The following is a 14236-nucleotide window of genomic DNA, read 5'->3' on the forward strand; positions in this document are numbered from 1 at the left end:
GAGACCGAGCCTGGTGGGAGACGGTGGAGGGCGTCCCGGGTGGGGGGGTCGCGATAACAGTTCTCCCGTTTTTGATGGACTTGTTCCTCCAGTGAGAGAAAGACCTCCTGCACAGAGAGGTGCGGACCATGCCAGGAGCCGCTCAGCACGAGTTCCAGAAGCACGGGAAGCTGTCATCGAGTTCTGCCCTGGCATAGAGGACAAACGCCCGCAAGTGCCTGGTGTCCTGCACGTATTGGAACAGGATCCGGAGCTGCCGAAGGCGATTCAAGCATCTTGAGGAAAAGCTGGGCAGAACGCTTTCTTCTTCCCAGGGCCAGTCTGTCCCTTGAACCGAAAGCTCGCGGTCGGTGGTTGAGAGTCGGGGGCTGAGAGAAGCCACATCTTCTCCAGACAGGAGGTGCGGACGGAGACGGGAACCGCGGAAGCAGCGGTTAAACGGGAGCGTCCGGCCCTGGCCCCCGCGCGTCGGGCATTGCAGACAGTGCGCCCCGCGCTCGGCCCTTGGCCCCGTGCGCTCTCCCTGTTCCAGGTGAGTCCAAACGCGGAGCGCGCGCAGGACGAGGCTTCTGCCGCCACTTCCTCCGGGAAGCTGGGGGACCCCTGAGCTGGCGTCCCACGGAAGGTCGCCTTCCTTCTTATTTCCCGGACACCCTCGCCCAGAAGATGGAAACGCGTCGGCTCCCAGCTTCGCGGAACCCGCGTCCCCGCTGGGCCCGAGCACCGGACCCGTGCCATCACGCGCTTTCGTTCAAACGGGTCTTTTCATCCGTTGTATTTGTTTTTGGTTTGAAATACTCTTTTGACATGAATGTTTTACTTTTTCTCAGTATTATAAATAAACCGCTGGATAATATTTAGTAAATAGTGTATATTTAAATTAGTCTCATTATATTAAAGTCGCTAGAAGATGTGAGTTAAATTTAGTTTGGTGACACGGTTCACTGTTCCTTAAACAGCATGCTGTCATCTGGGAGCAGTGAGCCACCAGGACGTTAGAAGCATCAACACTTCTCTGGGCTGAGGCTCTTTGCTCCTCAATGATGGAGAACAGTGGCTGAGTGACAGTGGCTGGGCCCTGCTGACTGCACCGAGCACAGGCGTGTGGAGTGAGGGCCAGGGGGCTCCTTGTGGTCTGGGCCCTGGCCAGGGCTGGACGACGCTCAGCTGCTCAGGCAGCAGAAGGCGGGCACAGCCTGGGATTCTTGGCTCTGCTCCCTCTCTCCAGGGCATCTGGGCCATTGGGGTCCTCAGTCTTTTCATCTAGAGTGAGGAGCCTGCCCCGAAGTCACCACCATCTGCAGAATGCACAAGCTGAGGGCCTTAGGGCAGCCTGAGGTGTCTGCCGCCTTGGGGCTGGGAGTCTGGGTGTGAGTTGCTGTGCCCAGCAGCCTGGCTGAGCTGATCAAGCACACCCAGGGCTGGATGTGGATTACGGGCAAAGAGTAAGGCTGGGCACTATGGTACGCAGTCCTGGGACCTGAGGCTTGGGTGAGGTCCCCATTGCAGAGTGATAGTCCAGGTGGAGCCTGTGCAGAGTCTGATCCGTGGCTGTGGGTGTTGCTGGCAGAGAATGCCCTGGGGTCTTCAGGGAAACCAGCCTAAGGTGCTCTGAGGTCAACGGGAAGAAGGTTTGAACCAGGCTCTAGAAGCTGGGGCCTGCCACCTCTGGTAAGTCATGGTGCCTCAGTTTCCTCCTCTGTTACAAGGGAGTGAAGATGGACCCTGCCTGCCAGGGAGCCCTGGGGGGATACGGTAGATGCAGGGGTGCGGCTAGTGCTGGTACCTAGCAGGTGCTCAGGGATGGCCCATGGTTCACACTAGCCTTCTCTGGGGTCCAGGCAATTAGGCAGAAGAGCCCACAAAGGGAGGCACACGAGCTGAAGACTCTGTGTCAGACTGGCTCATGTGGGAGCCGGGAGAGCTCTCACGGATGCGGCCTGGGGGTCAGAGCATTGACTCTGCGCCCCGTCCTGTCACGACAGCGGAGACACAGCAGCCTCCGTGAACCTGGGGTGAATGCACGGGAGGCAGATGAGGACGCTGGTGTGCGCATCCCGCAGCTGGCTGCAGTCTTCCATGCAGCCACCGGAGGGCAGAGCTGACCACACATTCCGTGTGGGACAGACGAGGGGCTCCCTCTTGTGAGCTCCAGGGGGATGCCAAGTCTCAGGACTCGCGGACCCCCATCCCTCACAGCAGGTGCAGGAAGCCATTCAGAGCCCCTGCAAGGGCACAGCCTCGTCCCCAACGTTCCCTCTCTGGAACAGGACAGTTCCCTTGAGGCAAATGCTCATGTGTCAGTCTGACCGGATTTCTCAGGGCCTCGGTGTGCCTGTGCCCCTTCTTGTCCCGAGGGGCACCCCCTCTTTCTCCTTCGCTAGGGGAGGACCTTCCTCGGGGGAAAGGATGATGCACAGGGATGCGGTCCCACGCAGCGCTGGCAACCAGTATCTGCCTGCTGGTCGCTGCCTTACGCCCATTTTCAGGTGTGCAGACCGCACCACTGTGGGGTGACCACGGTCAGCTGGGACAGAGTCCCGGCCGAGCACGCTGGGGTCCCTGTGCGCATGCTCTCTGCGCGCCTTCGCCGCAGCCGGGTGCGATGATGATGGCAGGTGCACGGGACCGGAGACGGGAGGGGCGGCTGCGCCTGTGGGGTGGGCAGCCGTTGTGGCCCTTGTCAGGCTCTGCTGGGCCAGGAAGAGCTGTTTCTGAGTCTAAAATACGCGTCTTGTTGGGAGAGGACTGCAAGCTTGGAAACCGGTCCTCGAGTGCAGCCTCCCAGGACCCTCGGCTTGAAGATACCGGCCTGGCCCTGGCGGCCCGGCCTCTCGCTTCTGGGGGCTCTCGGATCCCTTGTCCGGGGTTGACCCGTCCGCCTGACCACAGCGGGCCTGCAGGTGCACTCTCTATTGCTGCCAGCGGGGGCGCTCCGAGGAGGTCCTAAGGACCACAGTCTAGCCAGGGGGCTCCCCCTCTCCAGGGCTAGTTGCCTCTCTAGGGAACTGGCCCCCTGACAACACGGAGGGGATGCACCTTCAGACTCTCCTGCATTGACACAGGGAGACACACGTGGACAAGCCCACAGAGTCAATATAATACGTACGTGCTCACCACACCCCCCCTAGACAGAGCAGCACAGACAACAGACATGCTCGTGACATGCAAATGACTCCCTCAGTGAGGGCGACTCTGTGGGGTGAGCGTCTGGCCTTGCTCCTGCAATTTCCCTCTCTAGACGGGGATCCCAGCCCTCGGTGGCAGGAACTCGACCCCACGCACGAGGGAGGCCGCAGTCCTCTGTGCTCTGTGTGCCCAGGAGGAAGATCCCATGTGCTGTGCATGTGGTGTTGTCTCTGCCACAGGCTCACAGAGAGGTCCCCCCGGGAGTCGGAGTCTGCTTGGGGTACCTAAAAGCTGAGGCTGGGCTGGGCTGGGCTGGGGAAACTTTCTGTTCAGAGGAGAAGAATGAGGGTGTGTTAGCCCCCTGCGGTGAACGACCAAATAGAGATGGGCACATTGATGGAGAGAAAGGGGACAACAGCCAGAGAGCCGTCCTTGAGGAACAGAGAGGGCCTGGGACCCAGGCGGAAGGGGAATGAGCATAGGTGGGCACTGAAGTGGGCAGGATGGAGGATCTGAAGTGGGGGCAAGGTGGAACTGTCTTGGGACTGTCCTCACTTTCTCAGGGTTAGGGAGGTGAGTTCCTTATGTGAGGGTGAGGCGAGGGGGTCCAGGGTCTCTCACCCACTCCTGTGGTCACATTCTTGATCACTGTGGCCTTTGTAAGTCTCGAAGCCAGGCGGCACTGGTCCTCAACCCTGTTCTTCTCCTTCCTTACTGGGTTGTCTGCTCTTGTCTTGTGCTTCTCCACGCAAACATCCATCTGCCGATGTCCGCAGAACAACGTACTGGGATTTTGTTTGGGTTCCGTTGCATCTATAGCTCAAGTTGGGAGGCGCTGACATCTTGACAATATTGAGTTTCCCTGTCCATGAAGGTGAAACATCTCTCCATTTGTTCAGCTCTTCCTCAATTTCGTTCGTCAGAGTTCTGTCGTTTTCCTCTTGGAGTTCTTGTAGATATTTTGTTTGATTTCTATCTAGGTGTTTCACTTTTCTGGGTACTGTGTGAACAGTATTGGGTTTTTAACTTCAAATTCCCCTTGCTCCTTGTTGGCGTGTTGGCCTGAGACAGGCCTTGGTTCTGCCCTCCGTCCTCCCCACCTCCTCCTCTCCCTCCTCCTCCACACCCTCTCGCTCTCACAGCTCAGGGCAGAGCTGGCTCTGAGGCTCCTCTCTAGGCATGCTTCTTCCTCACCCTCCTCCCTGGGGTGCTCCAGTGCCCTGGTGTCCTGTGGGCTCGGCTTCCCTGTGACATCCTGGAAAGCCCTCGAGGGGGTCTCCTATTGGACAATAAAGAGTAAAAATGCACTAAATGCGGGTTATTGCTCCCTTTGTCTGTCCCCTGCCTCTCTGTCTTTGCTGTTGTTTCTCCAATAAGAGACGGACCCTCAGGAAACCACAGGTGACAGGGATGCCTCACAAAGTTCTGTCTGCTGGGTAGACATCAGAAGAGAACAGGAATTCTTGATCAAGGACGCTGAAGGCGGTGCTCGAGGCTCCGTCTCCCACCGCGGTGAGCAGGGCCTCGGGGGCACAGCCAGACTCGGGGGACTTCCTGGCAGAGGATGCCGCCAGGACACAAGAGTCTGAGGGACAAGCAGCAGAGTTTGTGTCGACATGGACACTGTGTCCTGCCACCCCCTGGCCTTTTGTGATATGGGCCAGCCTGAGTCTCCCTCCCCTCTACTCCTCCTCACGTGTCTCTCCCCACCCAGCCGACGCCCCCTGGCCTCTGGGGCAGGACTTCAAGTGTGTGTGGAAGGGCTCTCTGCTGGGCTCGCTCTGGGTCGGGGTATGTGCTCGCATCCCTGTGGGTCTCTGCGGGTTAGTCCACTGCTGCCTCCCTGCTTCCTGTTTATCCCAAACACCTGTGCTCAGGTTCCTCTCCCGCACTTCACGTGGCAGCGCTCTGCTCCTCCTTCTGCACCCTGGTGGCTCCTTGGACCAGGCCGGGTGCCGGGTACTGTCTCCTCCGGGTTCCCGGTTTGTCCTGCAAGCCTGCAGGCCCTGGGCAGACAGAGCCGTGCAGGGGTCCAGCCCCAGGGGCAGCGCTGCTGGGTGGCCGGGACGAGGCTTTGGGGTGGCAGCAGATGTGGCTAGTGGCCAGTGTCCCTGCAGGGTCGTCTGCCATGGTTACACTCATCAAGGCCCTGCCCTCTCCGAAAGGCCCTCTGGGCCTGTGGTGTCCACGGCCCCGTGCGTGCCCTCTGGTCTCGGGGGGCGGCACGGACCTGCAGGCTGGAGTTAGAGTCCCAGCTCCAGCAGCGGGTGGAAGCTGCACTAGGTTTCCGGGGGGTGAATTCCCTCTGACCTTGGCCATGTGCAAGCACAAAGTCAGTTTTTTATATGTATATTCATATTCATAAGTTCTGTACTAACACCACCCCCAGAAAACCAAGATGTTTTTGGTCAAAGTTGTCTTATTTTATTTTATTTATTTATTTTGAACCCAGTACCAGTTATTTATTTATTTTAACATAAAGAGACCTTTTTTTTTAATGAAAAATAACTACATTTTTCCAAAACAAGAGAGAACATTAAAGAGAATATTGTTGTTATTTTATTCAAAGTTGGTTTAGCTGAGTGCAGATTTGAGGCTGGAGTCTGCCTTTGTTCATAGCCAGCTCCTCCCGGTCAGGGCGTCACAGCTCAGCGCCCCCCGCGCCGGGGTAAGGAGACTGGAAAGCAGCAGTAACACCCCACGGGGCGGCTTCAGCAGATCCCGAGTTAGGATCAGTACAGATGCCGTCCCTTCCTCACTGTGTTTCCACCCCAGGCTGGTGCCAGGCAGGTGCTGGGGAGACGCTGGTGAAGGCTGAATGCATGAGTGCATGAAGTCCACCCGGTCAAGGAGGTCGGGTGGCACAGGGCTGGGCCGGGTTTTGGAATGAAATTGTGGAACTGGTCAAGCCTTCTTGAAATCTGTCTGCCCCGCTTGGCTCTCTCACACAGATCCTTGAACTATGAGTACAGCAAAGAAGAGATGACCATTCCTCAGTTGATGATTTCCTTTGAAGAAGGGCCTTGAGATGTGAGTTGAAGGCTTGGCTGGAGCAGCCAGGGAGATGCTGAGCACCCTGTCCTTGCCAGCTGGTGGGCTCGGGAGGGTGGCAGCAGCGAAGGTGCCTCCTGGCCAGGCCTTGGACTCGCCACTGTGAACATCTGGGTGGCAGCCGGGTGGGCTGTTTGTCTCCCTCCCTGATTCTTTCTTTCCCTCTTCTCCTCACGAGGGAACGGCGGGCTCTGCTGAGATGGACTCAAGATGCCAAGACCCTCATTGGAGAGGAGGCCGGTAGCGGCGAGAGGAAAGTCTGTGCACTGGGAGATGCTCCACCTCAGGTCTCAGAGAGGCAGAGGGCGCCTCAGACTGCATCTTGGGGCTCTCCAGTATTAAGAGCCTTGGAGGTGAGGGAGGACCAGCAAAGGAGACCAGGAGACGACAAGGGAGTGGCCAGAGGACAGAGGAGCAGGGAGAGGCTGGCGCCCTGGGGTGAAGTGAGGACCGTCTCCGGGATGAGTAGAAGGGCATGAGGCCAGATGTGAAATGACACTGATGGTCCAGGATGGGAGGCCTGGCCCCTGCCCATTGGATTCATCACTGAGGTCATTGGCGGTCTGGGTAGGAGGAGGGCAATTAAAAATAAGTGTAAATCTGATTACTCTCATAGCTGATGCAATAAATTCAGTTTTTTGGTTTTTTTTCCCAGAATAAATCCATGGCCCCATATGCTTGGCCAGGGCCCATCTCCGCCCTCATTCTGGGTTCCTCTCCCCATCACCCACTGCATTCCAGCCTCCTTGGCCTTCCTTTGTTTCCCGGTCAGGCCAAGCTTGTCTTGTCCTAGGGCCTTTGCACACGTCGCTCTTTTCACCAGCGATGCTCGCATGCTCTCTGCAGGTGGCCCTCCCCTCATCCTGCAGGTCTCAGCGGAAATGCCCCCTGTTCTGAGGACTCCTTTCCTGACGCCCTTCCCGAAATGGGTCCCTTCGTGTTAGCTTCTTCTCAGGACATTTAGCCTCTTCTCAAGTGGCCAAAACAAGCTGTGCCGAGGCCTGCCCGGTGGACATGTGCTGTTTGGTGCTGTAGCCACCAGCCACCTGTGCCCTGTGAGCTCTCAAGATGCAGCATCCAAATTGAGATGAGCTACACGTGTAAGATACACACCAGATTCTGAAGATCTAGTAAGAAAAAGATGACTGAAAAATATGTAACTAGTGATGCTTTTATACTGATTATTTGCTAAAATGATAATATTTTGAAGATGTTGGGTTAAATATCATTAAAACAAATTTCACCTGTTTTTAAAATTTTACTTTAATGTGGATACCCGAAAACTTTAATTATTTATGCGGCTTGTGTCTTGTTTCTAACAGTGCTGCTCACCAGTGGGTCTCACTGTCTGCCTGTTGAGGGACGTCTCAGCCCAGGATGGGAACGGCATGCTTGCTGAGGTCAGGAACCCCAGGCTGTGGTCCAGCTGCCCTTCACAATGCTGTGAGGGGGCAGGGTAAGGGTGCTGACCCCCTTCTCTGCCCCATTCTTGAGCCGCTTTAAGCCGAAGGCACCAGAAACCTTCTTCTCTTCTCAGACATTCGGGTCTTTTAGAAAATGAAACCCAGACCATAGCCAAGGGTCCCAAATCTCAGCCTAAGGAGATATCACTCCAACATCTCAGAACACAGGGGACAAGCATTACAGGCCTTTGCCAGTAGAGGCTTTGATGCCTTCCGAAATGTTCTCCAAAGTCTGGGAAGAATGTATCCCCATATTATTGCTGTAATCGGAGGCTAGTTCAATCCAGGAGGCGTTGCACACAGAGGAACAGAACATGTCCAGGCCATAGGACCAGGAAGAGCAAGCTCTCTAGGGAGTTCTGTGGAACCCACATAGCAGACTTGATGGCGCTGGGCACCGAGCTCCAGAGAGAGCCGGGGGCTCGTCTGTATCAGGCTCTGGACTCAGACCTTCCCTGAGGACAGTGGAAGCTGTGGATGAAAGTAAGTGGAGGTAGGACTGAGAGATCGTCGTGGGAATGGTCCCTGCAAGTCCAGCGTGGACACGGGTGGAATCAGCCGGATCAGAGGCTGGCTGTTCCATGAGGCAGGGAGAAAAGAACCCCTTGTTGTGCCGAGCCTGGAGTTTCCCCAGGGGAACAGCTGTGAGGTTCAGAGCAGGTGCTAATGGGCATGCTGGGTTATGAAGACCACTGCCGTGGTCCGGAGGTGGCTGAGGCTGAGCCCAGGACGGTGCTGCTGTCAGTGGAAAGTGCTTTCCTGCCACAGCGACAGAGGCAGATGGTTTCTCCAAGTCCCTCGGGCTGGGCTCCAGGTGCGGCCCACCCTGTTTCTTCCTGGGGAGGCAACTGGAGGCAGGACCCCAGCCTGTTGCTGCGAACCCTGTCCTGTGCCTGCCGTCTGCCCGTCCCATCCCACGGACGGCGCTCAGCTTTGCCTCCACCAGGCAGCCTTGTGTAATCAGCCACCAGAGCCTGAGCCCGGCTGGGCGCCTCCTCCCCAGGCTATGTGTGTCCTGGAGCCCACTGTGCCAGAGAAAGGGGCAGCTAGAGCCGCTGCCCGTAGTCAGCACCCCTGCTTTGACGGACACTCGCACTCGGGAAGGCTGGCCCGACACCCCGGCCTCACGTGGTGCTTCCTTTGCTCCGTTCCACTGTATCCTCCTTTGCTGCCCTTCCCATTTGTTCATGGAAACTTCCCCACGAAGACCCCAGGAGACAGGCTCCAGTCCAGGGGGAGGCAGGGCAGCCACGGTGGATCCACGTCAAGCAAACCCTGAGCATTCTTGCCCTGGCTCCTGGATGTCCCCTGCTGGATTCGGGGAGAGCTGGGTCTCATTTTAAATGCCAGCCACACACCCCATGCTTCAGAGCCCCTGCTCACCAGCCACACAGAGCTCGGGAGCGACTTTGCATCCCATCTCTGAGCCCAAAATCGTCAAGTCTGAGGCTGTGGTCCCAAACTAAACATTGTAACCCAACAGCAAGCCATGGGCAGTGTCTCCTGCCTCCCTGGAAGCCTCTGGTTGTCCATAATCCAACAGGTTGGGTTGCCAGGCAAAATATAGGATGCTCAACTATGTTTGAACTTCAGGTAAAAAATAGTAGATTTTTAGTATAAGTATGTCCCACATATTGCATGTAATATGCTCACATTAAAAAATTATTTGTTGTATATCAGAAACTCAAATTAAGTGAGTGTCCTGTATTTTTATTTTTTGAATCTGGCAAAGCTGCCATTATTGGATCACCACTAGTGCAGATAATTGAGGAAGAATCAATTACTATTGTCCATGGCTCATTGTTTGGGTCTCACCTGGACTGGTAGACAATTACAGCTGCCCTGGGCAGTCCCTTCAGGGCCCTCTGTGGTGCCCCAGGCAGTGTGATCTTTCCAAGAGAAAAATATGAAAAGGTCAGGCCTGAATTCAAATATTCTCTCTTGAGTTTCCTGTTTCCATCATGGAAAAAACAAAATTGTGCTGTGTTCACGAAGGCTTGTTACTTCAACCCTTCATGCCACTCCTGCCTCACCGTCTCTCACTGAAGGCTTCCTAGCAGATAAGATAGAGGGAATCACTCCAGGAGAGTCAGGGTGCATCTGATCCCGGGTCCAAGACTGGATGGAGGAGGCAGAGGTGCCTTCTGCACCCTTGTTCTCTGCACTCCTGCTGGGGTCCAGCTCTGGGCCCTGAGCCGGAAGGACCACAGGGGACTGGCCCAGAGGCCCTGTCCACAGGTGTGCGTGCAGAGATGTGAGGTGGGTGTGAGTGACCGTGGCGGTGGGAACAGAGGCCTCGGAGAAAGCAGATGCCCATGCGGCTCTGGGGGCCCCGTAGCATCAGTGAGGACTCCTCTGAGGGAAAGACATGAGCTGGGCTTAACTTTCAGGAAGGATTTGGTATGAGTGATGGCAAAAGGGGCCTTCCAGGTGGAGGAAGCAGCCTGCACACAGGTCTGGAGGGGAGGGCGCAGGGCAGGCCAGCTGGGCGGCAGTGGGCGCTGAATGGGGCAGCGAGAGGAACGCGGGAAGGAGGTGTGACCCCTTAGTACCAGGGGTCATGGAGGATTCTGGGAAGGGCACTGGCACAATCAGAGGCGTGACCCAAATGGAGGCAGGGGCAGTAGAAACGGGGGTCAGGGCTGAGGGTGTCAGCCCAGGTGGAATAGAATCCACAGGACCCTGCTTCTCGAAGGGGCAGGGGGCCCACGGAGGGAGCCACAGCAACCACAGACTCCAGCCTGAGCACCAGGCCAAGGTAGTACTGACTCAGAGGCTGCTGCTGCCAACAGCGGAGTCTCAGGGCCCCTCCCCCTGCCATGGAGTCAGCGCAGGCTCCCTGGAGGAGAGGCCGCAGCGCTGGCACTGAGCTCGAGTGAAGGGCCCGCTGGATCCAGAGGAAGGAACAAAAATCTGGGGAGCAGCTTGGATTGGAACCAGGAGCTCCTTCCTGGGAACCTTCCAAGGCACTGGGGCATCTTGGAGCAGAGAAGGGAAGTCCCACCACCTGGTGTCTGCGGACCCCTGAGCCTCTCAGGCGGCAGTGCCAAGGAAGGTTTCCGAGCCCTGGGCCCCTCCACACCCACGTCTGTTCTCAGGCACGACAGACTCTGGGCTCCCACAAGAGATGTTTCCCCTCCCCCAAGCCCTAACTGTGTTAAAGCACCTGGCCAGGTGAGCACCGTAAACCCAACCCAGGATGGAGCCTCTGCCAGCCAGGTAACCAGGACCCAGGAGCTGCCCCCTGGTCACCCAGCCAGTGCAGAACTGGGGGCTCTGAGCACCTACCTTCCGGCAGAGCGCCCAGGCTCTAGATGGCACAGCCCACACCCACCGTTCCTATCACCCGCCACCCTCTACAGGTTTTTCCATACGTGCCCAGACACTGCTGGACTTCTGGCCTCAGCCCCTCTGGAACCCAGGGGTCAGGCTGCAGGCAGGACCCAGGAGCTTGGCTCAGGAAGACCCTCCATCGAGAAGGGCAGCTCTTTCCCCCTGCTGACCTGGGGCAAGAAGAGCTAAATTCCAAAAGCTCCATGGCGGGTGAAAGGTTGGGTCACGGCTCCAGGGACTCCGTGCCTGGGCCGCTGGAAAGGAGGGTCCAGGAGGCCAGGGGACTTTGCAGGTCATCCGTCTGGGCAGGGGCAAGGCCAAGGTGTGAGAGGCGGAACCAACGGACACAAATTCATATCTACACCCTGAGAACAGTGACCTGGTAACACTTCCCAAAATTCACAATTTTGGACTACAAAGAGAAGCTCAAAAGTATTCAAGAAGTACAAAGAACACAGATCACTTCTTTTGGAATCACATTTCAGTAAAATTAGAAAAATAACAAAAATTGAAGGACCAAAACAGCCACCAAAACAGAAACTTTGTGCTATTACAAAATGCTAACAATGCAATTTCTGCATAGAAAATCTGTTGAAAATTTATACGCCATTTATTACCCCACAAATCAAAAATGAAAGGGTGAAAGTGAATTGAATATCCAACTCCAAGGGTGAGAAATGGAAGTAAAAACTCAAGACAAGTAGAGGAAAAGAAATAGTAGATACTTACACTCACAAAATGAGAGGGATTTACATAAACCCAAGAACTGATACAGGGCAGCTTTTTTCTTTTCTAACTGAGAGAGAAGAAATAGCTGAAAATGAGAGTAAAAATCCAAAGCAAAGGAGGAAGTTCGCAGACCCTTCTTGGGAGCCGCCTTTCCAGCTCCGTGCCGGGAATGGAGAGGAGGAAGCCTTGGCAGCGCCATGCTCCGCTCTGGCCTCCCCGCCTGAGTCCCCCACGGGTCCTCGCCTCCCTCCCCTTCCAGCATCTTTGCTCCTGCCCGGGTACTCCTGTTCTCCATCTCCATCTCTGGGGCTCGGGCGGTGCTGTCTGGCCAAAGCAGAAAAGAAGAGATCTTCATAGGAGAGCCCCTCGGAAGACCGTTTTTGCACAGGAGGATTGGCAGCCAGTCTTGTGGTCTTATTTGTACTTTTTGGTATGAAAAAATCTAATAAATGTTATTGTTAAAAGGAAAATGACAGATCTTTGATCCAAAAGGCTCTGCAGGAGAATTATCCTGAAGATTAATGAGGTGCCAGGACTTTCCTTCTGAGATCTGCCTGGGATGCTGTGGAGGTCGGGCACCCTGGACTCTCCGCTCCGATTCACACACACTCACCCCGCGACACGCGGACAGCTGCCTGTGCCCCCCAAGACCCACACACTCTGCACACTCACAGAAGCCAAGCCCAGAATATATCTGCCGCACCCCCACACAACTCCAGGCTCAGAAAACATCTTATGCCCGCCGCTGGCCCCACCGAAACCCCAGGGCAGGGACCTAAACAGACTAAGTACCTCATGCTCTACCTATGTTTATAGAATGAATGGATATGAGTGAGTGAGCAAAAGCCAAAGTGTGGTGTCTCTGAGGAGGTAAAGCTGTAGCTCTGAGGAGATTTTGGAAGACTTTCTCCAGCAGAGCTGACAGTTCTAGAAGAAACCCCACTGGCTCCTGGCTGGATTGGTGGAGCCGGTGGGAAGGAGAGAGTCATCTTACGAACCGAACCTGAGCTCCATGGGGCTCCGCGCAGGGAGAAATGAGGGCCTGTGTACAGACTGGGAAACTGAGAACCAGAGGCGGGTGAAGAGGCCGTGGACGTGACGCTGAGTGAACAAGCCAGCGCAGAAAGACGAATACCACACCATCTCACTCACACATGGAGCCGAAAGAAGTCAAACTTAGGAAGCAGGGAGTGGGAGGTGGTTGCCAGGGGCTGGGGCGAGGGAGAAATGGGGAGACGTTGGCCAAGGGTGCAAAGTTTCAATTATGTACGACGAATAAGTTCTGGAGCTCCAACATACAGCAATGTGACTTCAGTTAACAATACGGCATCGTCCACTTGCCATTTGCTGAGAGGGTAGATCTTAAGGGCTCCCATCACAAAAGCAGGTAACTATGTGAGGTGATGGATATGTTTAACCTGATTTTGGTGATTATTTCACAATATAGATGTATATCAAATCCTCAGGTTGTATACTTTAATTAGTTATAATTTTTAATTGTCAGGTGTACTAAATGAAGCTGGAAAAATTACCAACATCGGGAATGAAATGGAGGATGTCACTACAGACCTTGCAGATGTCAAAACAACGATAAGGGAATACTATAAACAATTCTATACATGAAAATTTGACACTGTAGCGAAATAGACCAATTCTTGAAAAACATATGCTACCACAATTGCCAAATGTGAAATAGCTAATTTGAATAGCCTTATAATGGAAAGAAATTGAATTCTTGATTGTAAACCTCCCAAAAAGAAATTTCCAAGCTTAGATGGTTTCATTGGACAATTCTACCAAACATTGAAAGAAGAATTAGACCAATTGTACACAATCTCTTCCAAAAAATAAAAGAGTAAAGAGCACATTTTGTGAAACTAGTGTTAGTATTATCCTGTTACCGAAAGCATACAAAAATAAGAAACCTACAGACAAATATTCCTTATACACAAAAACCCTTGACAACCTTAGGTTTTATTCCAGGGATGCAAGCCTGCTTCAATATTTAAAAATCAATCAATGTAATCCACCATATTAACAAGCTAAGAAGAAAAATTACATAATAATATCAATAATATGGAAAAATTACTTGAAAAAATTCAACTTTCATTCACTATAAAAACTCTCAGAGAAATAGAAATTGAGGGGAATTTCTTAAACTTGATTTAGAGCATCTAAAAAAACCCTCCACTGGGGCCAGACAGGTGGCGCAGCAGTTAAGTTCGCATGTTCTGGTTCTCAGCAGCCCGGGGTTCGCCGGTCCGGATCCCGGGCTCAGACCCGACACGGCTTGGCGAGCCACGCTGTGGCAGGCGTCCCACCTAGAAAGGAGAGGAGGATGGGCACGGATGTTAGCTCGGGGCCAGTCTTCCTCAGCAAAAAGAGGAGGATTGGCAGCAGTTCAGGGCTAATCTTCCTCAAAAAAAACGAAAACAAAAACAAAAACTCTCCACTTACAAATATATTTAATGGTGAAGGACTGAATGCTTTCCCTGTAACGTCTGTTTCCAGTACTCACATTCAATATGGTG

At 54.3% G+C, this 14236-nt stretch overlaps 1 long non-coding RNA gene across 2 annotated transcripts; it reads left to right on the top strand.

The window, feature by feature from the left end:
- Positions 1-7441, top strand: LOC139082957 (uncharacterized). Of its 2 annotated transcripts, XR_011539357.1 has the most exons (4): positions 1-532; positions 960-1671; positions 6081-6159; positions 6359-7441. It is a non-coding gene; the product is annotated as an uncharacterized lncRNA (long non-coding RNA). The 2 variants fall into 2 exon arrangements; XR_011539358.1 differs by lacking the exons at positions 1-532; positions 960-1671 and adding an exon at positions 2621-3105.
- Positions 7442-14236: the final 6795 nt, after the last annotated feature.

Source organism: Equus przewalskii, chromosome 1, assembly GCF_037783145.1.
Source record: "Equus przewalskii isolate Varuska chromosome 1, EquPr2, whole genome shotgun sequence".
In the NCBI taxonomy this organism is placed as follows: Eukaryota; Metazoa; Chordata; class Mammalia; order Perissodactyla; family Equidae; genus Equus; species Equus przewalskii.